Genomic DNA, 26,157 nt, shown 5'->3' with positions numbered 1-26,157 from the left:
TTGGATAGCATTGTCTTGTTAGCTTGCACCGTTTCTTTAGCCTAGACTGCATTTTACCTTGAACTAAATGAACCGTTCTGAAGTACCGATACAGTCATCCCTGTGTTAATAAATGGAATATTTTCATAGTTAGAGCCTGTTTTTGACTTTGTAAATGCTGCTTTTAACATTAGTATATATGAAATAAGACCCCTATTGTCACCATTACACTCCTATCATTCTTTGTTTACACCAGATTGCACAACTGTCATGTTGGAGGGACTTGAGACGGCTTAAGGTTAGAAACACTCTAGAGTTCAAGAAATAACTCATGGCAAAACAGGAAGGTGGAGTCCGTGTGGTGTCTTGCTGCAACGTCTTACTAAAGTCAAGAATCACATCTTCAGCGAAGGTAAACGTAAGCTTAAATGATCGTTATGCTTTACATTCATCATATATATATATATATATATATATATATATATATATATATATATATATATATATATATATATTTGTTTACATGCATTTGGAGTTGTTTTGTTAGTTTCTTTTGCATAGAAATAACACAAATCTGATTATAAAATTGCAGAAGTAAAGAAAGTCTATCCTCATTTGACTTTTGGAACCTTAGAGAAAGCTTTTTTTTATCAGTCCTGATATATACGTACACTACCCCTCAAAAATTTGGTATCACTTGGAAATGTTTTTGGCCAGTCTGAGATATGACTTTTTCTTGGCAGTCCTGCTATGAAGTCCAGCATCCTGAAGTCGCCGCTTTACTGTTGATACTGACACTGGTGTTGTACGGCTACTATTTAGTGACGACCTGTGAGGTGTCTTTGTCTTAAACTACACACTCTCAGATATTTGTCTTCTTGCACAGCTGTGCATCGTTTTTCTGTCCTTGTTAGACCCAGTTTGTGCTGCTCTCTGAAGGGAGTAGTTAACAGCATGGTAAGAGATTTTAGTTTTAGTTGAGATTTTTAGATGGGTTTTCTAATAATCTATTAGCCTTATAAAATGATGAACTTGAATTAGCAGCCATATCAGGAGATTGATTCAGAGGACTGACAGTGGTTGATAGTAGGCCTCTATGCAAAAATTTAGATCCTTCTTTAAAAATCATCTGATTCCTTTTAATTATTTGTGAAATGGATACAAATGTTTGTGAAATGGAAAAAATTGTTGTGCAATGCATTCAAATTTTTCTTTTGTTTTTGCAAGTGATGCCAAACTTTTGAGCGGTAGTGTAACTCATGGCAAAACAGGAAGGTGGAGTCCGTGTGGTGTCTTGCTGCAACATCGTGTCTTATTACGTCAATAATTATAATAATCTTCAGTGAAGGTAAACGTTATTTCTATTTGTTTACATGCATTTGGAGTTGTTTTGTTGGTTTCTTTTGCATAGAAATCGCACACATCTGATTATAAAATTGCAGAAGTAAAGAAAGTCTATCCTCATTTGACTTTTGGAACCTTAGAGAAAGCCGTTTTATCAGTCCTGATATATACGTATGTACTGTATACACATACACACGTACAGTATATAGCCTTTAGAACCTGCTTCCTTTTGAACAATTCACATCTGATGTCTTAGAGGGGACAATGGGAGGTCTTGCCAATCACGCAAAATTCCATTTCCTATTCAATGGATCTCAGCGCAGATAGCCGAAGGGAGAGGAGCATTATGTTGACGGGAAAAAAGGAGACAGCGGACAAGCAATTAATGATATCTGAGCTGAGGTTTCATATCGCCAGCAATCAAAAATAGATTTAAATGATCGTACGGTCGAATGTCAGGCGTGCTTGCTCCTTTCAAGCCATTCCCCTCTTAATACAGGGGGCTAAATTGCTTCGGCCATATTTGTGATAATCACAGCATTGAGAGACAGCGCAATGAATGGTTCCTTTTTAAAAGTTCCAGCACTAGTCCTGGAAATAGACTTTTAATATGAATGTATTTCAGCAACCGCAAGTGTAATGGATTTCGCTGGATGATTGATTTAGTTTCACTCTTTAATGTCCACCTGCATGTTTTTACAGGTAGTGCTTTAATAACGGTGTCTGGAAATGTAATGCATCAACTGCATGAGCAGTGTAATTATGCTCATAAACACTCGTGTTGTTTTTTATTGGGACCTACGATATTTCCTTCACGCACTTGCAGGGGAAAGCAGGGCTGGGGGGAGGGGGGCTTGACAGATGCTGAATGGTAGTTTTGTCATGGGTGCATCAGGGATTTCAGCTTTAAGGTGAAATCAAACAGGAGCTGCATTACAGCTCGCTTTGATGCTATGGCTTCCAGCTGCGGCTGGCACACAGTGATGTACGGCTTGCGTGGATACGATGTCTGCAAGGACCTTAGTCTGGCCATATAGTCTTTTTACATGGCTGCTTCCGGGCAAACAGGGAAGAACACGGAAATCTTTTTTTATGTTATTTTAGGAGCAAGATTAAAAGAAGGCAGGGAAAAAAGGAGAAGTTAGCTAAAAAAAACAATGCTATTGAGATCAGCAGGTGGCCACGGTATTATCTTAAGGCCCAAGTGCCTAAACCAGGGGTTTCAAAGTGCGGCCCGGGGGCTGTTTGTGGCCCGCAAACAATTATATTAATTTTTCATCATTTAACAAGAACACAAGCGTAGAGTCAAAATAGGTACGAGAAAGGTTGTCATCAAATGGGGAAAGAGGTATAACAAATAAAAGAGGAATAATATAGCATTATATAGTATTATTATGAAAACACCTTTAAAAATTAATGGTTTTTTTTTTTATTTGTCATTCTGAGAAACAAAACAAAATAAAGTTGTAGTTTGAGGAAAATCAGGCTTCGGGAAAAGTTACAATATTATGGGAATAATGTCTAAATATTATGGGAATAAAGTCAGAATATTACAAGAAATACCTTTTCTCCACATTAACAGCAACTTCTCACCATCTTCCATCATTGTCCACATTTTTATTAATTTTTTACTCATTTTTATTAATTTTTATTAATTATTTTATTAATTAATTAACCACAAGATTCTACGAACCAAAGGGTAAAATTTTACAATGTGATACGTGCAATAGTGTACGAGAACCGAGGCAAAATTAAGTTGAAAATGCTTGTTGAAAACTGAATCATTTGAAAACCAAGCTTTGCCTATACTTACAATACAAAATAACTTGATCTGGCAAAGGTGCAAGTTTGATGGAGATAGTCCATCCCGACAAAAACGATGTATTCGGCAAAAGGTAGGACGGAGCTGAGAAGAAGCACACTCTTGTGGAGTTTGCTAAATGAGGCAACAATCCGCCATTGCTACTGTGCAAAGCGCCAAATTCTCAGGATCAAAAGGAACAGACAATGAGGACAAAGAAAAAATAAACAACAAGCAATCCCCAACCAAACACAGAGGCAATGAGAAGCGTGACACTCCTCATTCTAGTACAACTAATGGAATACACTGTTTTCAAATGTATTATCACGACCAATTTTTTTTTTTTTTTTTACTGAAGTTTGTGAAGGTCAATAAAGATACCAACAAAACACTGAAATGTTTCTTTTTTCTAACATCGATTTTTGCAGCTCAGCAATTGGATAAAACACTCACAGCAGCCGCTCCGGCCTCTGTTAGAATTTATGAAATCTTAATTTCACTTCTCGGAATGCTTCTCAGAGAGATCTTTGAAACGCGGCATTGGATTTTATTGGATCGCTGATCTTGCATTATTGTTGTCAGTGGCAGGTTAAGAATTGTTAAGGGGAGCCTGCCTTTTTATATTGTCATAAAATCTGCTGTAGTATCCGTCATTTTTGTTTGCTCTCCAGGTAGGCATTTTGCTAACTTTTGCCGGCATTTAAGTCTTTGTCTGTCGTGTCACGTTCACTTTAAAAAAAAATCCTGAGCTGCTGCAACTTGGACCATTGTTATTGGTCATCTTGAAGTACATTATTTGCTCATTCCTCCGATTTTGGATCTACTGACTGGTGTCACGCATCGTCCACAGCACATTTGGTACTGGCCCGTTGCACATTGTAGAAATACAAAAAAAAACCCCAGCAAAAATGCCAAAAGATAGACCAAAAGTCATGATGTAACACAAAGCTTTGTCTGTAAATATGTATCATGCCCTGCATCACCCCCACCGACATCCTTTGATATTTCAAGTTGGCAGGGGGAGTACTCGAAAAATTCTTCAAGTCTTCAAGGTTGGCAGGTCTGTGAGTCAATCTGAATGCAGGCTCTTGTTTTGTAAGTCATTGAAGATCACCCAGATGACTAGCGGAGGCTGCAGTATTTACATGTGTCACCCGTAGAGACGTGTCTATTTAACCCGTGCTTCATGCCGTGTGTTATTCCTCCAACTGTGCATTAATTTCCTGTCGGGTTCAAATCGTTTGTCACCCTGTGTCAGTCACATCGCCGCTTTGTGCTCAAGGATCTTACCGCCGCATTTGCAGGAAGTGTTGTTGTCGCTGAATGGTACACCGGGTCACATGGTCGATAGTGGCAGAGGTCCTGTGGGGTCAAGGCAGCTGACAGGGCCCCCACGGTTTGCCACTGCATGATAAATGTTTTAGCTTTAATGGCGGGACTGCATCTTGGGAAAGATGTAAAAGATGCAAAGCAGAGTGGGTGGAGTCACGTCCTCTGGAATGTGTCACTCATCAATGACTGATAACTAATGAGTCTTGGAGATGCGGGTCAGTGAGGACAAACAAAGTCATGGGGAGAAAAACAAAGGTCCACTTGATTAAAACAGCACAGCAGATTAACCAGACTGCCTGTATATATTTGCTCAGGCACATTAATCAACACTGGATAGACTCAGCGCCGTGATTATGCTGTTTTGAGTCTGCAATTTTCCACACAATTCAGAGCATTTGCTAGTTTGCGAGTTGCAAAAAAAGATGTAATAACACCAATTGTGACACAATTGCAAATCAGTGAGCACTGTGCTTGATTTGCCTACAGTTTTGCACAGTCGACAAAACACGATTTGACTCATAACTCGGTGACAGCCAAAATATCCATGTTAGTATTAACTCGTATTACATTTTTCAAGGTAGCTTGGCAATGGAATTTATCTCAGTGAAAATACTGCTAGGAAAGGGGTGAGACTAAATAATACAATTTAACTGCATTTTTCTATTGTTTGCTATTATTATTATTTCAGTCATTCCTCGTTTATCATTGTTAATTGGTTCCAGGCCACCCTCGGGCATCTCTGTGTGGAGTTTGCATGTTCTCCCCGTGCATGCATGGGTTTTCTCCGGGTACTCCGGTTTCCTCCCACATTCCAAAAACATGCTAGGTTAATTGGCGACTCCAAATTGTCCATAGGTATGAATGTGAGTGTGAGTGGTTGTTTGTCTATGTGTGCCCTGTGATTGGCTGGCGACCAGTCCAGGGTGTACCCCGCCTTACGCCCGAAGACAGCTGGGATAGGCTCCAGCACCCCCCGCGACCCTCGTGAGGAAAAGCGGTAGAAAATGAATGAATGAATGAATTGGTTCCAGGCCCGACCGCCATATGTGAATTTCTACAAAGTAGGAGTCAGAATATCTTCATATAGAACATAGAAAACCTGTTTCTAACTTTCTAAATACGGATTTTAACATTATTGTTATGGGGTTTTTATTCTGTGTAGACAAGGAATATATGTTTTGTTGGGATGAGGTTGGAATCTGGGTGTTTAGGGGGGTGGGACTAGATAAGTCTTGACTTCTTCCCACTCCCTTTCAAACGTGTACATTTATATATACATAGGTATTTTTTTATTTGTATTGATTTTGGTTGGTTTGTTGTGCTTTGGATGTTTTTCCGTTCGAAATGAACTTTAAAAAAAAGAAAAACTTTTTTTTACACTCGATCTCAGCCATGGCATATTGCCTCGATTCGGCTGTGTGAAAGGAAATATAATCTGATGTCCAGTGGCCACAATACTAAAATCAACTTTTTTTGATCACCGCTTATCCTCACGAGGGTCGCGGGGGTGCTGGAGCCTATCCCAGCTGTCTTGGGGCATGTTTTTGGAATGTGGGAGGAAACCGGAGTACCCGGAGAAAATCCACGCATGCACGGGGAGAACATGCAAACTCCACACAGAGATGGCGGAGGGTAGAATTGAACCCGGGTCTCCGAGCTGTGAGGTCTGTGCGCTAATCACTCGACCGCCATGCTTCTTTCAATATTTTTGACTAAAAATAGTCAACCACGAAACAACAATCATTTAGTAATTGTTTTTGAAGAAACATGATATAGTGAAGCTACATTACACTTTTAGAGTCGGTCTATCAGTTTGGTGCATTGTCAGGTTAATTGTTTCTCGTAGAGGCCTTAGTGAGAGAGATGTACTTTACTCTAACTTGTTAAGCATATTCGAAATATACAAAACCATCATCATTCACATGCAAGTTATACTAAAATTCACTTGTATTTAAACTCACACCAAATGTGTGAAAGTCAGCTACGCCAACGAATACGCTACCCTTTGTTCCGAATGGCATTTTAAAGCTATATTTTAGCTACAGCGTCTTGACTTTCTGCAAAGCAAATGAAATACTGAATTATGTTCTGGTGTCTGGAAGTGATTAAGTGGGCGGTGGTCCACCTCTGTTGGCAACAAGTGCAAGATGTTTCAGAGAAATGCAAGAAAAAGCCAACAAGAAGCAATTTATTGTCAACTATTTACTTGTAAATTACAAGCATTCAACAGCGGCGCCAGCCAGAGGAAAAAGCATCGGCTTGTAATATCTATATACTGTAATTGGCACTCATTTGTAATCTGACACCTTTCAGTGCTTGTTGTTGCTTGACAATAGGGGAAATAATGACAAAGTATCACTTTAGCACATCCTGTAATTAACCTCATGAATATATATTGGCTTGTTTGTTTTTTCCGACGACATACATTTTCACCTTTTGCATTTCATCAACACCCTCAGAAGCAACTCAACGCAATCCAGCCTCAACCTGGAGGTAAAACTGCTGACTCATGTCTGGTCACAGTACCACCATATTTCTTTGTAGTTAAAAAAGTCTCCTAAGACACATTTGATGGATTTAGTGACAGTTTCTTCTTACAGTTCCTTGACTCACAGGTACATTAGACTGGTGATCACTTTAAATCCGCATGGTTGGATTGCAGCAAAGTACTTGAGATAAGCACTAATTGGGGTCATATACTTTGTGCTAAATTAACATTTACAAGTAGACGGTGGCACGAGTCTATTGGTGTCAGTCAGTTAAATCCATGACATCACTCTACATTACACACTTCACAAAGCTGCTACACAACTCTAATGCGTGTCATAAACTGCTGTATCTGACGTCTGTGCTTTTTTTAAAATTATAATTTGGTGCCACATTTAAAAGCATATACACTCCTTTGACCTTGCCATGTCTTGCATTCAGAGGAAACTGTGCTACCCACTGATCAATTGTGACTTTTGTGGAAGATTGTCTGACTGAACAGTTGCATCATTTTGACTGTATTAGGCTGTATTATATTTTCCCAAGCAGTAACTTTTTCACAAGGTATACAAGTCAGACGAGAATGAAATAAATGATTTTGGACGTTGTTATACTTTTTATATGGCATGTCTTACAAAAAGGCTATTTCTTTCCGGTAATACCACAGAGTCATTAATTTTCATTAAGGTCGCTGGGGTATGCTGGAACTTATCCCAGCTCACTTTGGGCGAAAGGCAGGGGTCGCCAGCCAATACACTACGACTCAAAAGTTTGGGATCACTTGCAAATGTATTTGTTTTCCAAAGAAAAACACATTTTCATGCATTTCACAAAAGATTTTTATTCCATTTCACAAACAATGAAAATGAATCAGATGATTTTCAAAGAAGGATGTACATTTTTGCATAGAGGCCCACTATCAACAACTGTCAGTCCTCTGCATCAATCTCCTGGTATGGCTGCTAATCCAAGTTCATCATTTTATAAGGCTAATAGATGATTAGAAAAGCCATCTAAAAATCTAAACTAAAACTAAAATATCTTACCATGCTGTTAACTACTCCCTTCAGAGAGCAGCACAAACTGGGTCTAACAAGGACAGAAAAATGGTGCACAACTGTGCAAGAAGAAACAAAGAAACAAACAAGAATTATTCCATATAATCGGTGTCAGAATCGGTCAATTTCACTCATGGATGATTGGTATCAAAATCGGCAACATAAATCTATCATATTTACGAAGTCAACAGATTTTCCGTGCTCAGACTACAAAAATATTCCATTTATTGACTTGGAATCCTATATTCTGGAAATTAATTTATCGCTGGCAGGTCTGTGACCAATTAATTAAACCGGGGTGACTGTAATCATGTCAGAAATCATGACAGAAAAACGCTGCACAACTGTGCAAGAAGACAAATATCTGAGAGTGTGTAGTTTAAGACAAAGACGCCTCACAGGTCGTCACCTGGTAGCTGCACTAAATAGTAGCCGTCAAACACCAGTGTCAGTATCAACAGTGAAGCGGCGACTTCAGGATGCTGGACTTCATAGCAGGACTGCTGAAGGAAGAGATTGTTATTTGTGTTGTCCTGAGCTGACCCACATGGCTATGCAATGCATGTTTTGTACTTGTTTTTTCTATATAACTTGCTTTGCACACTTTTTGACTTTTCACACTTATATAACTTGTTTTTAACTTGTTCCGGCAACGGGATAAATATTATTCCCATATCCTGATAACGAACTAGAATGTTGTGAGAAACGAACTAGAATGTTGTGAGACATTGAGGTGCCTGAGGCAGAGGACGGAGGTGATGACTCCTCTCCTGCGGAGACAGGCTGGCCACCTGTTTTCGCATGGGTGAGTCTATAAAGCATTTGTTTTCTCAATCCCGGTTAGAGTCTGCTGTGAACTGTGCACGAGTGTCCAGCTTTCGGTTTCCAGATTACTCTACCGGGGTGTTTTTGGCTCTCCGCCCTCTGTCAACGGTAAGGTATGCTATTCTGGATCTGAACTGTGTTGATTGGAGTGTTATGTGGGGGCATGGGGGTGACAGCTTGTGTCTAGCATAATAACTCATGATGGGAAATGTTGTGAACTGCTGTGTGTTTTATCATTAAATATCATTAATATACATACAGTCGTTGTTTGTGGTCATTTCTCTGCTGCGATCTCTCCAAACCTGTAACAAGTTATTTTGTAAAACAACTGCCAAGAAAAAGCCATATCTCAGACTGGCCCAAAAAAAATTCCAAGTGATCCCAAACTTTTGAGCGGTATTGTACATACAACAACTAAGACCAGCATGGCTCAGGTGAGAGAGTGGTGCTGAACGAGTGGTCGTCTCCCAACCTGAAGGTTGCGGGTTCAATCTATCGTCCTCCTGTGATCATGTTGAAATATCCTTGGGCAAACCCCAAGTTGCTCCTGATGTTGTGTTATCAGAAGGTAACTGTGCTAACTGTGTCAAAGCAGTTTGAGTGCCTTGGAGGTTGAAAAGCACTATATCAGTGAAAGACCAACCTTTCACACTCAAATTCCTACCTTTGGTATGTTTAGAGTCACCATTTAACCTAACATGTTAATGGTGACATTACATATCGTATGTCATCATGTGTTTCCCCAGAGAAAACCCACGCACTAAGATTTAAACCCAGATCTTCCAGATCTCCCGACTGTGTGGCGGGTATGCTAACCACTAGGCCACCGTGCGCCTGTAATACCACTGAACACAGCTTAAATGATCATGCACAGAAGACATATCTAAAGTACAGGTGGTCCTTGGTTTACAGTGTTCCGTGTTATGTCCCATGACTCTTGTCAAGGCTTCGAAATACGTAGATAGGAGACAAGATCATTTTGACATGTTGTCATTGGCACAGTACGAGTGGAAAAGGAGCCGCTTTGTAAGTGTCTGCCAAAAAAACACTACCCTCACTTGAATATGAGCAAAAACAGTGTGTTTTGGAGTGGCCATGGAAAACCAGATGAGTGGGGGCAGATCAGGTCACTTGAGCCCACAGAGAAGAGGGAGAAGGGCAGGGGGATGCAGGCTAATTCGGAAATGGAGTGTCATTGCATTTCACCTTCATTAGTCAGAGTCACCACAGGTTCTCACCCAGTCTTAGTTGGTTAGTTAGCCATCACAGCTGCTGCCTTGCATAATGACAAAGTGCAGTAAATGGTCAAAGGCACAGGGTGACTGTTGCCTTGCCAGGAATTGGCTGGTGGATAACATCACCCTTCACCACTCATTTATTTCCCATGGATGTCCTCACTGTGGGAGGGGAAGGAACCACGCGGACACGAAAACTATTTTATTCTGAATATGAACTGGAGCACAAAGCTTCCCATGTTAGATGTTAGCGCGGCAAAAACAGTCATAATGGAAACAAGCAACACGTTGTTTTGAGAAGCCAAACGCTTTACTCAAGTGGCCCCATCAACGATTCCTCTTCACTGAAATCCGACCAGAATTCACTGTTGAGGCACTACACTGCTGATCGTCTCCCAACCTGAAGGTTGTTGGTTTGGTCCTACTCCCCTGACCGTGTTGAAGTATGCTTGGGCAAGGTATGGAAGCCTCGGTTTTTCCTGATGTTGTGTCATCAGAAGGTAAATGTGCTAACAGTGTCTTGTAGTACAAGGTAGAGACGTTCTATACAAGTGAATGTGATGCTTGACCTACAACCCTTGTGTATATGAGCCACCTGTATCGCTGTGTTGTCTCCCAGATTGCCTTTGGACTCCTTAGACAGCATTCAATCAGTCTTATCACATGATCTCACATGGCTTCCTGCCTGCATTTCTTTTTTGTTAGTTTTGTCTGCTTGAGCTATTTGTTTGCTAGATTTATTTATCTTCCACGGCTCTATTAAATATTTCTGGGGCCCTTTATTTTAATTTGTTATGTTTACTCTGCAGTTCTTTGCCCAGCATGCTCATTCATATAATTCTTGTAATTGGCATCCTTACAGGGACACATCAAAGCAGTTTCCTCATTCAAGTCTTCATTGTTATCAGTGCGTTGAATACAACGGAATGGAACCGCTTACGCCAAACTACAGTAAAGTCTTGTTATATCGATATCGGTTATAACGAATTACTGCTTATTACGATACTATTTTCATTTCCCGGCAAATTTCTAGTCTTTTATGATATAATTAGTTCCGTTAGTACGATACCCGGTTATTATGATAATCCGGTTACTACGATGCCCTTTTCATCTTCCGCCAGCCAATTTGGTCTGCTTATATCGATACAAAAGCAGCTTAAATCAATCTTTGCTTAAGGATTTCAATACCAAAAAAGAACACGGCGAACGGCTGCTTCCAGTCAACTTTATTTTTCACACTTCCACCACCAGAGCGCAGCACACACACCGATTCCCGCACTTCCTGGTTCACAGGTCATGCTCAACCCGCCCCACATAGCTGGCCAAACACATGCCTGCAACAGAAGAACCAACTGACATAGCATACACACCTATTCCAAGACACAAGCGTACAAATACATGTATTTAATTGTGTTGTATTCAGATATCTTTTTATCGCTTGCAATAATCACTGTTTTTCATATGTACATGCTGGCGTTCGTGGTTTCTGTGTGTGTATAGAATCTATACACACGAGAGAAACTGTTGCAGGCATGTGTTTGGCCAGCTATGTGGGGCGGGTTGAGCATGACCTGTGAACCAGGAAGTGCGGGAATCGGTGTGTGTGTTGTGCTCTGGTGGTGGAAGTGTGAAAAATAAAGTTGACTGGAAGCAGCCGTTTGCCGTGTTCTTTTTTGGTATTGAAATCCTTAAGCAAAGATTGATTTAAGCTGCTCGACATTGTTCTATACTATAGAACAATGTCGAGTGCATTATTGCCCACTTTTAATGCAGTTCGGCGCAGGATCGGATATATCGACAGTCCGGTTGTATCGATATTTTTTCAGACTCCCGACAATATTGATATAACGAGACTTTACTGTATCTAGATTTCCCACTTGTGATTTTTGAGAAAGTTTATCGAGAGGGGTTTGATCCCACCCAAAACACAGCAACATTGTCACTGAATTAGTAACACTAGCCACGTTTACACAAGGAGTTTTTCTCTTTCCGAATGGAATCTTTCTGAATGACTTTTCCGAAAACAATGGTATCAATGGAAAAGGAATATTCCAATCTCTTGTCTACATGCGCCGCTATAATCAAACAGAATAGTCAATGGGGCATGCCCAGTAAAACGTAAACATCAACATCACGGGATACCGACTTTTCCGAGTTTTTCTTTCACTTGTTGGAATAACTCCGTATTGCAAGTTTTTCGTTCGTCTTGAAATTTAGTTTTGATCAAAAACAAACTTTCCACAGCAGTCCAGTGCCGATTGCTTGCCTCCATTTTTAAAACTAAAGAACGTCTTGAGCTGCGTGTTACGTCATATCTGAGCATGCGCTGAAAGAACGCACCCGGGATAAATGTAAACATTCAAAAATAAAATTCAATCTTATTTTATAATTAAGATCGGCACATGTTTTATATAGATGTATATTTTCTTTTTTAATAAAACTGGACTTGTGAATGGCGTATAGAAGGGTTTAGATTCTGTTCAACAGATGGTGGTAATGCACACGAAAGCTGCTTGCTAACCGCCAATAAACAACAGAAGAAGAAAAACACCACAAAGAAGAACGCACCCTGACCACTTTCCATTCCATTTCCATTTGAGCGAGTACAAGATACCTCAATTGGATTGGGGAAAGGAATATTCCACCCCCGTGAATCTGATTATATGGTCATTTGGATTGGCATTCAAAATGAGATGTATACAAATGTTACATTCTGGCTGTTTGAGCAAATAAACCGAATGCAAATGGAATATTTGGGTCCATGTGTACGTGGCTACTGATCTGTTGTCTAATTCCGAGACAGAACAGGTATGTATGAGGTGTGTTCCATAGACAGTCCCATTATGTGTTTCCCAAATATCACTATTAAGTGTCATTTTATGATCCTTGAGATGACTCAGTGAATTCTATTCTATTTACAGCTTCAAGAACTTCTCAAGAGTTTCTCAAATACACCGAAGCCAATACAGGTAGGGATTTAATAAGCGAGCAACAGCGATAAAAAATGTTACATGAAATTGAAAGGAGCATAACAATGAAGCAGGTGTTAACTCATTGTGATGACGGTAAAACACAGCGTTTAATGAAGAGCCCCCCCCGCCCCCCATTTATGGATAGTTTTTATGGTGGTCTTTTATTGCTGCAGCTGTTGTTTTCCATGTCAGGTGTTTTAAGGCGTGAAGAAAGATCCTCTCTCATCATTGGACACAGTGACAGCGTGGTGACTGATAATCCCTGTGAATAATCTGAGAAACGCACACAATCTCTGCAGAAGGTATGACTGATACAGAGTTCCCTGGTTTAGATGAGTCGTTTTGTATCGGGTAGGATCGCCCCTCAGTAATCTGGATTTGCTTGGGCTGCATCGAGTATTACTGTGCGTACTTTGCTTCCGTAGTGCGGGACTTCCACACCTCCAAATCTTAGTTTTGCTGACTGGGCTACACACTAAAAAATGAAAGGATCCAAATTGATATTTTTTAAAGCATATGCTAACAAGTTATAATGACTGTATCTCAGCTTTTCCATGTAGGTAAAAAAGCATGTTATTAATGTCAGCTTCCGTAACGGCTCTTTTACCTAATTTATGTTGTTTTTCCCCCCGAATATTTCAACTTCCTTAAATATTTTTTTTGTAAATTTTCCTCTTTCATATTTTAAAACCTTTTTCCCCAATATTAGGACTTAAAACTCTTTAATATGTCAACATATGGCTGCTAAAATGACATTTTCTTCGGCACAATATTAAACATTATTCTCATAAAATTCCAAACTTCATTTCTGTGAGGTGGGGGGGACCCCTCAGCAGCAACAGGACAGCAGGAAAATACGTGCTATGACTTAGTATATCAAAAACCAGTGCTTACACTAAGTCTCTGACTACCAATCCATACATTTTTTTGCTACTAATTTTTGGGAAAATAAGTCACCAAGAGGGCTACACGGCGGTCGAGCGGTTAGCGCGCAGGCCTCACAGTTTGGAGACCAGGGTTCAATTCCACCCTCAGCCATCTCTCCGTTTGCATGTTCTCCCCGTGCATGCCTGGGTCTTCTCTGGTTTCCTCCCACATTCCAAAAAAAAAAAAATATGTGCCCTGTGATTGGCTGGCGTCCAGTCCAGGGTGTACCCCGCCTTTCGCCCGAAGACAGCTGGGATAGGCTCCAGCACCCCCGCGACCCTTGTAAGGATAAGCGGTAGAAAATGAAAGAAGCCACCAAAAGGGTTTGGAAAGTCACCAGATTTAGTGAGAAAATAGTTGTTCAGAAAAATATCAGAGCATCCATCCAACCTTCTTATCCTCACTAGAGTGCAGGGGTACGCTGGAGCCATTCCCAGCTGTCTTCGGCCCCCCTGGGCTGGTTGCCAGCCAATCACAGGGCACATATAGACTAACAACCATTCACACTCTCATTCATACCCATGGACAATTTTCATTCATTCATTCATTTTTACCGCTTATCCTCACGAGGGTCACAGGGGGTGCTTGAGCCTATCCCAGATATCTTTGGGTGAGAGGCGGGGTACACCCTGGACTGATGGCCAGCCAATCACTGGGCACATATAGACAAGCAACCATTCACACTCACATTCATACCTATGGACAATTTGGAGTTGCCAATTCAAAAGGCTTACGGAGTTCAGTGTTACACATGTCCCTTGTCACACTTTGTTCCGTTGAATTTGCTTGTAACAGGTAACATTTGAAAAAAACATTTATTTTTTTTTTCCCCACAAGTTTATAAGCCGTGTAATGTTTGGTGGCTCAATGGTTTTTTTTGTTTGTTTTACTGGAAGAGGAGGCAAAATGTCTCTTTTGACGCTGAAGTTTGCCGACCCCTGGTATAGCGTGTTCGCCTTGAGGTTGTATCAAATATGTCTTTTCCCCGTACTCCACATTTGAAGACAATTCATACATCCAACAGACCTGCTCTCCTCCGAGGCCTGCCCGAGATGAAACAAAGCATACACCTCAATAGGTCTCCATAGGACTGACCGCTCTCAGACTGGCGCCTGGAAGATTGACAAGTGAGCATTATTTTTCAGTGGAAAGTGGCAGGCGGTCCCTTATGTGATATAGAGGCATGTCAAGGGCTGCTCTCCTGCTATCTCTTTGTGTGTAACCCCTCCACTCCCCCCCTCTCATCCAACTCTGCTCTTCAAGCGTGCCTTTGAGCATTTAAATGATCAGAATTGTGCAACGAGGCTGTCTGCCCCCATGCTGTCAAACGTGGACGGATATGTTTCAGCAAGTAAAAGAGACGGACGTGAACGGTACACACTCTGCCGGCCTATATGTGAATACACACATTGGGCCGGCAGCGATTCTACAGACAGGCAAACGCCTGTCGGCGTATCCGTGAGTTGATCCGGGCAGAAAAGTGGAAAAATGGGCTCCTCAGTGGAGATGCAGTCAGTCATAAAACTGTCCAAAGCCAACAGCGTTGTGTTTAGTGGGAGAGCAGAGGGTAAACAGCCTGCCTCCTTTTATTCCACCTTTGCTCATCAACTGTAAAGTCCCATTTTGTCCAATGGAGGAAACACAGAATGGACTTCCTTAACTTATTTTATTGGCAAGATGTTTAAATGGCCATGGTTAGCCACAGTATAAATGAAAAAAATACTTATACACGTCATACTTTAAATTTTGTGGCTTCACTCTATCATGATTATTCAAAATGACGAAATTAATTTTGAAATCATGTTGTTTGGTCATTGAATATGGCCAATTATTTCTCCAAAAATATGCATATTTAAGCAAATTTTTAATATTTTTTTCCCCAAGCTGAGCATAAAAATGGTTAACGAAACTAAAATGCAAATATAAGGCATTGAGAATACATATGTATTATTCTACACTGGTCACAAGTTTACGGTAATGTGACATTGATGAGACGATACCCTTCACAGGAAGTACCTGGTGATAATGAGACTCCTACAGTGGAAACATGTGTAAGTCTATCTTTCTTTTATGTCTTATTGTTTCCTACTATATAGAGTAATAGGAGTGTAACGGTGACTGTATTTGATGTCTAGAGGGATCTGATAATGTTAACAATTTAAAAGGTTGTAAACCGTTTTTATTAATTCATTCATTCATTTTCTACAGCTTATCCTCACAAGGGTCGCACAAGGGGTGCTGGACCCTATGCCAGCTGTCTTCAGGCAAGAGGCGGGGTACACCCTGGACTGGTCGCCAGCCAATCACAGGTCACATATAGACAAACAACCATTCACACTCACATTCATACCTATGGACAATTTGGAGTCGCCAATTAACCTAGCAGGATTTTGGAATGTGGGAGGAAACTGGAGTACCCGGAGAAAACCCACGCATGCACGGGGAGAACATGCAAACTCCACACCGAGATGCCCAAGGGTGGAATCGAACCTGGGGCTCCTGGCTTGCTAACCACTTGTATGCCAAGCAGCCCCAACAGGTTTTATATGCTGAAAAAAATCTGATTTATAAATAAGCAATCATTCATCGGGCTGCATGGCGGTCGAGTGGTTAGCGTGCAGACAACTAAGCTAGGAGACCTGAGTTCAATTCCACCCTCGGCCATCTCTGTGTGGAGTTTGCATGTTTCCTCGTGAGGATAAGCGGAAGAAAATGAATGAATGAGTAATTTGTCACCGTTGAGTCGAGAACCAATTAGCAGTGATAAACGATGGGATTGCAGTACCTCGGTTTTCGTTATTGATTTGTTCCAAAAGGTCAGACTAAAACGGAAACATACAAAAATATGCAACAATAAGCCTCCCATCCAAGGGCCATCCTGAGATGAGGGAGTTATTCCATCCTGCATTAGATGGGGGAAATGCACTGATCTAACCAACTGAAAGTATAATAATGACAAAAACGTTAAGCTTAGCATGGCTCACCACCCATTGGATTGTGTCTGAAAAGAACATTTGTGTAATTATGGCTAAAGCTCGTCAGGTCCTGGCTGCCGTAGCAGGTGTCACATTTTCACTTTTAAGAGCTTTCCAAGTAACTGCTGACTGCATCCAGTAGACAGGAACTGCCAGGTTTCTGCATTTAATGAAACTTGGCCTGTAAGTCACTGTAAGTCCTGTTTTCTCTCAAGTCTGACAGAGGAACATGAAAAGTCTGTTTCGGGAGTAAAGAGTAGATGTGCCCACTGGCCACAGTCCAGTTCTGGTCACACTGGAAATCATAAATCATTTGGGTGATTTATATGCAGGCAGCTATTACGCCTGTATTTTTTTCCCCTCAAAATTATGATAATACGTTCCTGAAATCTGGAGCATATTTCATTTACATTTAGTAAATAGAAAAGTAAGCTAAGGTGTGTTTTGCTTGTTTGCCACATTAATCACATTCAGCGAGTTATCCAACATTCCTCGGTGGGGTGTTTCTTGAAATTGGATGTCAGTAAGCAGTGTCACACTTCAATTTGCTCCGTCAAGAAGCCGGGTCCAGTGGTTAGCCTGTCACCGGGGCAAAGGGCCACTGAGCATAATATGCCCACACCGAGATCTGAAGATTTTCCTGGTCAGCAGAACCCGTGTTTGCTTAAGCTGCGAGATGTCAGACTCTACCTTCCTCGGCCCTTCAAACGCGCTGGAAAAAAATTGACACGTTGGTCGCAAATAGATTCATCAGTCGGGGGAAATCCAATATCCCTTGGAAATCTCTGGGAATCATCCGTTTGACAGTGTACGCAGGGTTCAGAAGAGACCTCTGAATCCAGAAGCGGGATATGTGAGCATTACGATGGCTATGATACACAACATTGACATTCTGAAAACAGCCTTTCTTTGGATTTTCACTGGGGTGAAATTGGACAAATCAAATATACGGTATCTTGACAGTGATCTAAATCCTCCGAGTCCTTTTCAAACTATTTGGAAATGAGATGCACCGCTAACTTCCAGTCCAAGTGCCTCCACATGTCACGCTGTTGACTTTGACCCTGTTGCAACCGTGTTAGGGGATAGATCGAGTTTCATTCGGTGGAAAAGTTCCATTTTGTGGGTGACCTGACGTCTCTTGTAACGTTTTGGAAGTTAATTCCACGTCCCATTATGGGCTCTATATTTGTTAGACTTGAATAAACAAGGAGTACATGTCTCCCATGACTCTAACGCAAGACATTTTGGAGTTTCACATCCCTTGGCATGAATGCTGTCAGGGTTTTTAGAGGAGAGAACAGCTGCAAGCTTCCTGTGCGTATACAGTGCAGACAATGTGTGCGGAAATATTTACAAGGGATCTTCTCACTGCTGGCTTGCGAGAAATAAAGCACCCTTCACAGATAGCTCATAAAGAAATCAAGGTCCGACATGACTGATCTCGTAATTCTCCGACAAATACACTACCGCTCAAAAGTTTGGGATCACTTGCAAATTTCCTTGTTTTCCAAGGAAAAACACATTTCCCTGCATTTGACAAAAAAAAATTTTTCCATTTCACAAACATTTATGTCCATTTCACAAACAATGAAAATGAATGAGATGATTTTCAAAGAAGGATGTACATTTTTGCATAGAGGCCTACTATCAACAACTGTCAGTCCTCTGCATCAATCTCCTGGTATGGCTGCTAATCCAAGTTCATCATTTTATAAGGCTAATAGATGATTAGAAAAGCCATCTAAAAATCCTAACTAAAACTAAAATCTCTAACCATGCTGTTAAGTACTCCCTTCAGAGAGCAGCACAAAATTGGGTCTAACAAGGACAGAAAAACGATGCACAACTGTGCAAGAAGACAAATATCTGAGAGTGTGTAGTTTAAGACAGACGCTTCACAGGTCGTCACCTGGCAGCAGCACTAAATAGTAGCCGTCAAACACCAGTGTCAGTATCAACAGTGAAGTGGCGACTTCAGGATGCTGGACTTCATAGCAGGACTGCCAAGAAAAAGCCATATCTCAGACTGGCCCAAAAAACATTTCCAAGTGATCCCAAACTTTTGAGCGGTAGTGTACATGAGATGTGACTAAGGAGGAGGAGAAGGTACAAAGCCATCAAGCTTAAAGGGAAATTACAGCCATTTAGGAATTTTGAGACATGTTCTCTTTTCTGTTGTGTTCTAAAGATATAAAAACAGATAAAAAGAGACAGCTCAAGCTGTCCCATTGAACATGAATTGACAAGTTCAATGCTATGGTGTAAATTCATCTTACATTACATGTAACTTTCTGCTTTCTGCTTTTTCTGTGCATGGTCGTCTCCCAACCTGAGGGTTGCCGGTTCAACCCTCAGTCGGTGAATAGATTTCAGCACATTCCTAGGACATTTATACATTTCATTTGATTTTGCATTCACACACCATTTCTCCTGAAATTGCTTCATATACTTACAAGTATAATTAGGGCAAAATGACATTATGGATACAGCATCTTTGTTTGTATTTTTACCTACAGTATTATAGTATGCTAAAAGTGTTTCCAAGGTTTGTCTATCCAAATTCTACCAAAATTGTCTGATGATTTGCTGCTGAGCTGAGAGAAGTTTGGGAAAAGTTGCAAAGACCTCATTCCATAAAAAGTAATGTTTTGCTGCACTTAATTCGAGTCTCTCAGCGCTGTTGACTTCCTTGTTATAAGAAGATCAAAGACAAGGCGCTAATTAATATGTGTTCAGGAGTGTACTTTACCTGGATGAAAGGCTGGATGATTACGGCATTATCCTCGTTTCCAGCCAAGAGAAAGAGGATGCAATGCAGTGCGAAAATGTCGCACTGTCACGTTTACTGATGAGAAATAACCAGCAGTTTGCAGACTTTGAAAGCAAAAAGTGAATATCTTATTAAATGTGTTATAGAGATTCTGTGCTTATTTGCTTGCGTTATAAAATGCACATTTTTCTTTCACTTTCCTCTGTCAGGGGGTCGCCACGGCGATTTAATTTGGTTTCGGCTTTTTTTTTTTTTTCTTCTTACACCGGGTTCCATTCCTGATGCAACCCTGGCCGTGAAAGGCAGAAGCGTGTACCATTACGCCACCAGGGATGGAATAAAATCCACATTAAAACTCAAAAATACTATTTTTAACAGGCAAATGCAAAGCATGTGGGTTTCAGGATGGCAAATGTCCTGAAAAGTGTTTCAAAAGTGTCAAAAAAGTATATTCAAACCAAAGTCAAGCCAACATTCTTTTAGGTGTGATGAAATTCAAGTCACTTTGAAGGATGCACGGCTCATTTGTCTGACTCGGATTCCCGAAGCCTCACGTATACTTCAATCCAACTGAGCAGATCTTTTCCACAGCATGGGGGCTCTGGAAAAACTCTTAACAATGGAATCACAGTGGAAGGGGGACTTTTCCACTTTCCAGTATAAACTGGAGGAATGATTGCCGAGACAATTAAGTCATAGAGTATGTACATATGCACTCCTGAACTCCGGAGTCAGATGAATCATTGAGTGAATGATAGAAAACACTAGGCTGCCCTGGTGTCTATATCATGTCTCTAATCACTGGGCTTACCCAGTAACTTTCCAATGGAAGTTTATGATATTTTAAAAAGAGTGGGACATTGTTTTTTCAGACGTAAACCACAGGAATTCAGATTCAGCAAATCGTGGACGGTATGAGGTGATTCACTCATCGAATCTACCGAATGACGCTGGGAATGCCGAGAGTAGGTAGGATTGCAAGGTTTATAGTGCTTCTTTCTGTGTAAATATCCCATGTTACAGCTGCGACTTATTGACAAATATGGACTATACTGTATATGTACACATTTTAATCATCTTAAAATTTACAGAAATCATTTGTAGACACCCAAACTTAACAATAAATACATGTTAGTTAGAATAATTATAGTTGTAAATGCATAAAATAGCTTTCTTTGGCCCAGGTTGTGGGTAATTGATCAGAAGTCTATGACTATGCGCGGTCATGAATGTGCAGGGATCCACTGTATTCCAATTAGAACTTTCTACATTCAGGGTTTTTTTCCCCCCATATTTTTCTCAACTTGTGGCTCATAAAAAAAGTAACCAAAGAATGATCGGACAGATTATGGGAGTGAGTTCCCGTCACACAGCTGCTATTGAGTGTACACAGTTTGCCAACACAGAAAAAAGAAAGAAAAACTAAATTGCATAGTCTGTGCAGCGTGTGACTGAACCATTGCGCATAATAATACTGGGACGAGATGCACATCAGTCTTATCTTCAGTATCGTGCACTCATCTAGTGCAAAGCCTTGTGACACAAAAGAAAAAGAGAGGGGGGGGGGGGCATCAATTTACAGCTGCATGTCCTTCTTTTCCTGCTGGGTCTGCATTGATGTGTAGCATCAATCCATTTAAAGTGGGGAGAATGTTGCACAGTCAACACATGCTGGGGTGGAGTATCAAGCACGCTCGATGTACATGTAAGACATTTTCAACCAGTTGCTAATAGAGCTGTTTGTCTGCAGCTCTTTTGTCACTGTTTATTATTCCCTTTCTTTGCCACTTTCCATGCCCCCCCCCCCCCCTCCCCCTTTTTTTTGTGTGATACGTCAAAGCCTTATTTCCATGTCCTGGCACCACTTATACTAGCACGAGCGGGTACTGCGTGTTGATGATTGTCAGCAGTGGCCATTCATCATCTGTCAGGCTTCTGTCCTCTGAGGAGGTAAATACACCCGGTGAATTATGGTTGTTTGAGTCTGGAGGTGGACTCTCGCATGACAGCCCGCAGAAGGCTGTGACAAAATCGTTTAAAAGGAAATCGTTTATCATAGCCATGGTAAACAGCGGCCGTCACATGTGAGCAGAGCAATGGCTCTCCTTTGAGACATTTGGGAGATGAAGTGAAAGCATGGAGGGTGTTATTTGTGGGTTATGGCGACATACTTTTGTATCGAAGTTAATCTCACTTATCCTTCCATGCGTTGGTCATGTGAGTTAACATAAATAGAACAACATAAATATTATGTATTGTCAATTACACTACCACTCAAAAGTTTGGGATCACTTGCAAATTTCTTTGTTTCCCAAAGAAAAACACATTTTCATGCATTTCACAAACATTTTTTTCCCATTTCACAAACAATTAAAATGAATCCCCAGTTCATCATTTTATAAGGCTAATAGATGATTATCTAAAAATCTAAACTAAAACTAAAATCTCTTACCATGCTGTTAACTAGAGCGGCACGGTGGTCGAGTGGTTAGCGCGCAGACCTCACAGCTAGGAGACCAGGGTTCAATTCCACCCTCGGCCATCTCTGTGTGGAGTTAGCATCATGTTCTCCCTGTGCATGCGTGGGTTTTCTCCGGGTACTCCGGTTTCCTCCCACATTCCAAAAACATGCTAGGTTAATTGGCCACTCCAAATTGTCCATAGGTATGAATGTGAGTGTGAATGGTTGTTTGTCTATATGTGCCCTGTGATTGGCTGGCGACCAGTCCAGGGTGTATCCCGCCTCTCGCCCGAAGACAGCTGGGATAGGCTCGAGCACCCCCCGCGACCCTCGTGAGGAAAAAGCGGTAGAAAATGAATGAATGAATGCTGTTAACTACTCCCTTCAGAGAGCAGCACAAACTGGGTCTAACAAGGACAGAAAAACGATGCAGACAAATATCTGAGAGTGTGTAGTTTAAGACAAAGACACCTCACAGGTCGTCACCTGGCAGCTGCACTAAATAGTAGCCGTCAAACACCAGTGTCAGTATCAACAGTGAAGCGGCGACTTCAGGATGCTGGACTTCATAGCAGGACTGCCAAGAAAAAGCCATATCTCAGACTGGCCCAAAAAATTCCCAAGCTTTTGAGCGGTAGCGTAAGTGCTATGATCAGTACATAAATATGGCTTCTTAAAACAAAACACAATCAGCTCTATTTTCAAAACCGAACAAAAGGAGATCAGTTTTTTCAAGTAGAAGTACCAAGAACCAAGATATTCTGTGACATGGCATCACTCAGTTTTAATAGTATTTTCAGGTGAACATAGTAAAACATCCCAGGATTTGTATGAAGTGGGTTTCTGCCAAAAAGTGTTATTGTACTTTGAGGCGAACCTGCTTGGGAGCATTGAACTTTGCGGTGGAATTACTGATGGTTTCCCAGTTAATGAAAGGAATCTAGCCAGTTGTTTACGCAGTCAAACCTGGGTTTTCTACCATCTCAGTTTTTATATGATTTGGGTTTTCCTAACATGCGTATTTATGGAATGTGGGAAGAAACCGGAGTACCCAGAGAAAACCCACACACCCATGGGAAGAACATGCAGACTCCACACAGAGACTCCCAAATGGAGATTTGAACCCAATCTCCTGACTGTGTGGCCCACATGCTAACCACTAGGCCACCATGCAACCCTTAATGCTACATTAATAAATTACTAATATTGAATCCTACTTCAGCTGCATTGAAGTCAAGTGGTTAGCATGCAGGCCTCACAGCTAGGAGACCCGAGTTCAATTCCACCCTCGGCCGTCTCTGTGTGGAGTTTGCATGTTCTCCCTGTGCATGCGTGGGTTTCCTCCCACATTCCAAAAACATGCTAGGTTAATTGGCGACTCCAAATTGTCCATAGGTATGAATGTGAGTGTGAATGGTTGTTTGTCTATATGTGCCCTATGATTGGCTGGCCACACGTCCAGGGTGTACCCCTCGCCCGAAGACAGCTGGGATAGGCTCCAGCACCCCTGCGACCCTTGTGAGGATAAGCGGTAGAAAATTAATGAATGAATGAATCCTACTTCACAGAAATTCACTTATCATGGTTCGGTCTGGAAGCAATTAGCAGCAGACAACTGTATTAATAAATCAAGCTAGCAACAACCCAACTTTGGGTTTAAAATCCACTTGTGTGACGGATCAAGAGAGCTGAACAATCAGTCACTCTGTTTCACCAACCATGTCAGCCGATAACATTCAAAATAGCTGAGATAACCAATCATTTTAGAAAATGCTCCAATGAAGCGAGATTAGCCATACTGTGCAGGTGAGCAAATCAAGCTTGTTGTAACTTCCCCTGACCTCACTTGTAAACAACAGAACATTTTGCGTGCTAATTGTACCACTTTGTACTCCGCTTCTCCTGATTTCCATAGCGGGTAAACCGACTGCTTGGAGCATGTACCCAAACGTAGTGCACTTTGCCGGGCCACCACAGCAGATGACTCCCTGCGCTAAACGCTGGTTCTACTGATCGTAGGGATGCGGTAGTAGTAATGTCATGATATTTGATTGGGACAAATCAACAAGTACAAATGATCAAATCTAATGGTGTGTCGGTCATGAACGAACGGGTCAAAAGAACTTGTTTTTTTTTTTGTGAACGGAATAAACAAGGTCACCACCCCTAAAATACCCGTTCAGTCCATTCAGTTGCAAATGCCTTTTTTTGATTGGCTGGAGAGTCAGTTCACCGTTCCTTTTGCAGGGCGGGACTATCTCTGTGCTTGCCTGTCTTATCCTATCGTCGGGCTTTTAGTGGGTGGGGTTAGTTGACTGAAAAACCGAGACCGGGAGATTGACCGACACTGTCGGTGACCTCATTTATTCTGTTCACAAAAAAAGAATTAGTTATTTTGACCCGTTTCTTCATGACCGACACACCATTAGTCATCATGTGCGCTATGTTGTTGCGCTGTTGAGTCAGAACGAACGTAAACATGGACTGACTCGACACGGCTGACCGGGTCTATGCACAGGGGAGATCACAATTGACCAAAATGAACTGATCTTTTTTCTGAATGAACTGGAATGATCCAGTTCACTGAAATGAACGGTTTTGCCCACCACTAATCAAATCCTAATTGGTGCCAGTGCTTCTTACCTCCCCGTGTGCACAAACTACATTTTCTTATCTAAAGAAAAGAAGTAGATATAAAAACATTATCGGTTAACAGCACCATACTGGTCTTGAGAAGCAGAAAATTATCGGTATCAGTTTAAAAAAAGATAACATGCTTCTCTTGTTCTGGCCCTTGCTGTTTTTTTTCGGAGAGCCGTTGGGCGATCCCAGCAAATGGCCTCTGACATATGGAGAAACATCCGTGCCACGAAAAAAACGATTTAGGGTGCTGTTATGGAAGCCAGTCACAACTGTGGTTGACTGTAGGGGCATTAGGAATTTGCAGTTGTCAAATGTGTTAATCCGTGCCGTGGAAGTGAAGGCCGTAGATGGTCCTGCACCATCTGTGTGCATGAAGCCGGTTGTCATGCTGGTGTGGTACTGTGTGATGTCCAACTGGGCCACACTTGCGTTGGTAGTCACTCACCACTAAGTGTAAAGTCTCACAAAAGGTTCTGTGGAGTGACAAGAACTTGATTGTTTTTGTGTCTAATCTCCTTTTGGAACTGGTTCAAACCGTCCTGGAAGCAGTGGCTGAAAAAATAATGACTATTTCCTTCAGTCATCTCGTCATTTGGGCGGCACAGCACGCCGTCCGGCGCCATTTGTTTTGAAAAAAAACTGTGAAAGTCGCTCGTTTCTGTTTCAACAGTGCCTTTAATGACGGGTTGGAAACCGCATGGTCTGTCAAAGCCTAAAAATGATATTTCAGATGGGTGGGATCATTAATGATGAAGGAATCTAATCAGCTGACCCGCAAATGTCGCGCTATTGGTCGGCGTGTCTGCATTTTGCCAAAAGTAAATAGCACATGCAGCCATTTGGATCACTTTATATTCCATTTAGAGAATAGAACTAGTCATGCATTGAAGGCTATGAAGCTGTCGCCCTTTTTGAAATGTTTTCAAACTCTGGAATATGTACAAATCAAATCACTTACTCTGTCACTCTGACTTTTCTTATGAACCTTATTTTTATTTAAAATTTTTTTTCCCGTTATATGTTATATGTTAATTTGATCATGATCTGCATATACAGTAATTCATCTGGACAAATTCCAATTTTAAGATGAATAAAATAGTCATGGAAATCATCAGTTCAACAACCGTAGTATTCCCACTTTTGTATTTTTCATTCAATGAATACAGTAATCGCTCATTTATCCCAATTATTTGGTTCCAGACCTGACCTTGATAAGTGAATTTTTGCAAAGTAGGAGTCCTTATTTATGAATGGCATATTTTTGTCTGCGATTGGCTGGCGAACAGTCCCCCGCCTTTTGCCCGAAGTCAGCTGGGATAGGCTTCAGCATACCTCCGCGACCCCA

General features: G+C 41.3%; 1 long non-coding RNA gene across 6 annotated transcripts in view; it reads left to right on the top strand.

Moving 5' to 3' along the window:
- Positions 1–26,157, top strand: part of LOC131129930 (uncharacterized) — a 47,527-nt gene that overhangs the window by 5,456 nt on the left and 15,914 nt on the right. For 2 of the 6 annotated variants that reach the window (XR_009129928.1, XR_009129925.1), the window contains exons 3-4: positions 12,983–13,030; positions 13,226–13,335. The exons of 2 other annotated variants lie outside the window; for them this stretch is intronic. This is a non-coding gene — a long non-coding RNA (uncharacterized LOC131129930). Of the gene's footprint in view, positions 1–235; positions 392–722; positions 2,130–12,982; positions 13,031–13,225; positions 13,336–15,969; positions 16,012–16,168; positions 16,271–26,157 lie in introns of those variants that run through there. 2 more of the 6 variants (XR_009129926.1, XR_009129927.1) reach the window with 2 other exon arrangements.

Source organism: Doryrhamphus excisus, chromosome 5, assembly GCF_030265055.1.
Source record: "Doryrhamphus excisus isolate RoL2022-K1 chromosome 5, RoL_Dexc_1.0, whole genome shotgun sequence".
Lineage (NCBI taxonomy): Eukaryota > Metazoa > Chordata > Actinopteri > Syngnathiformes > Syngnathidae > Doryrhamphus > Doryrhamphus excisus.
The sequence above is the reverse complement of the archived record's forward strand: the minus strand, read 5'-3'. Positions and strand labels throughout refer to the sequence as shown.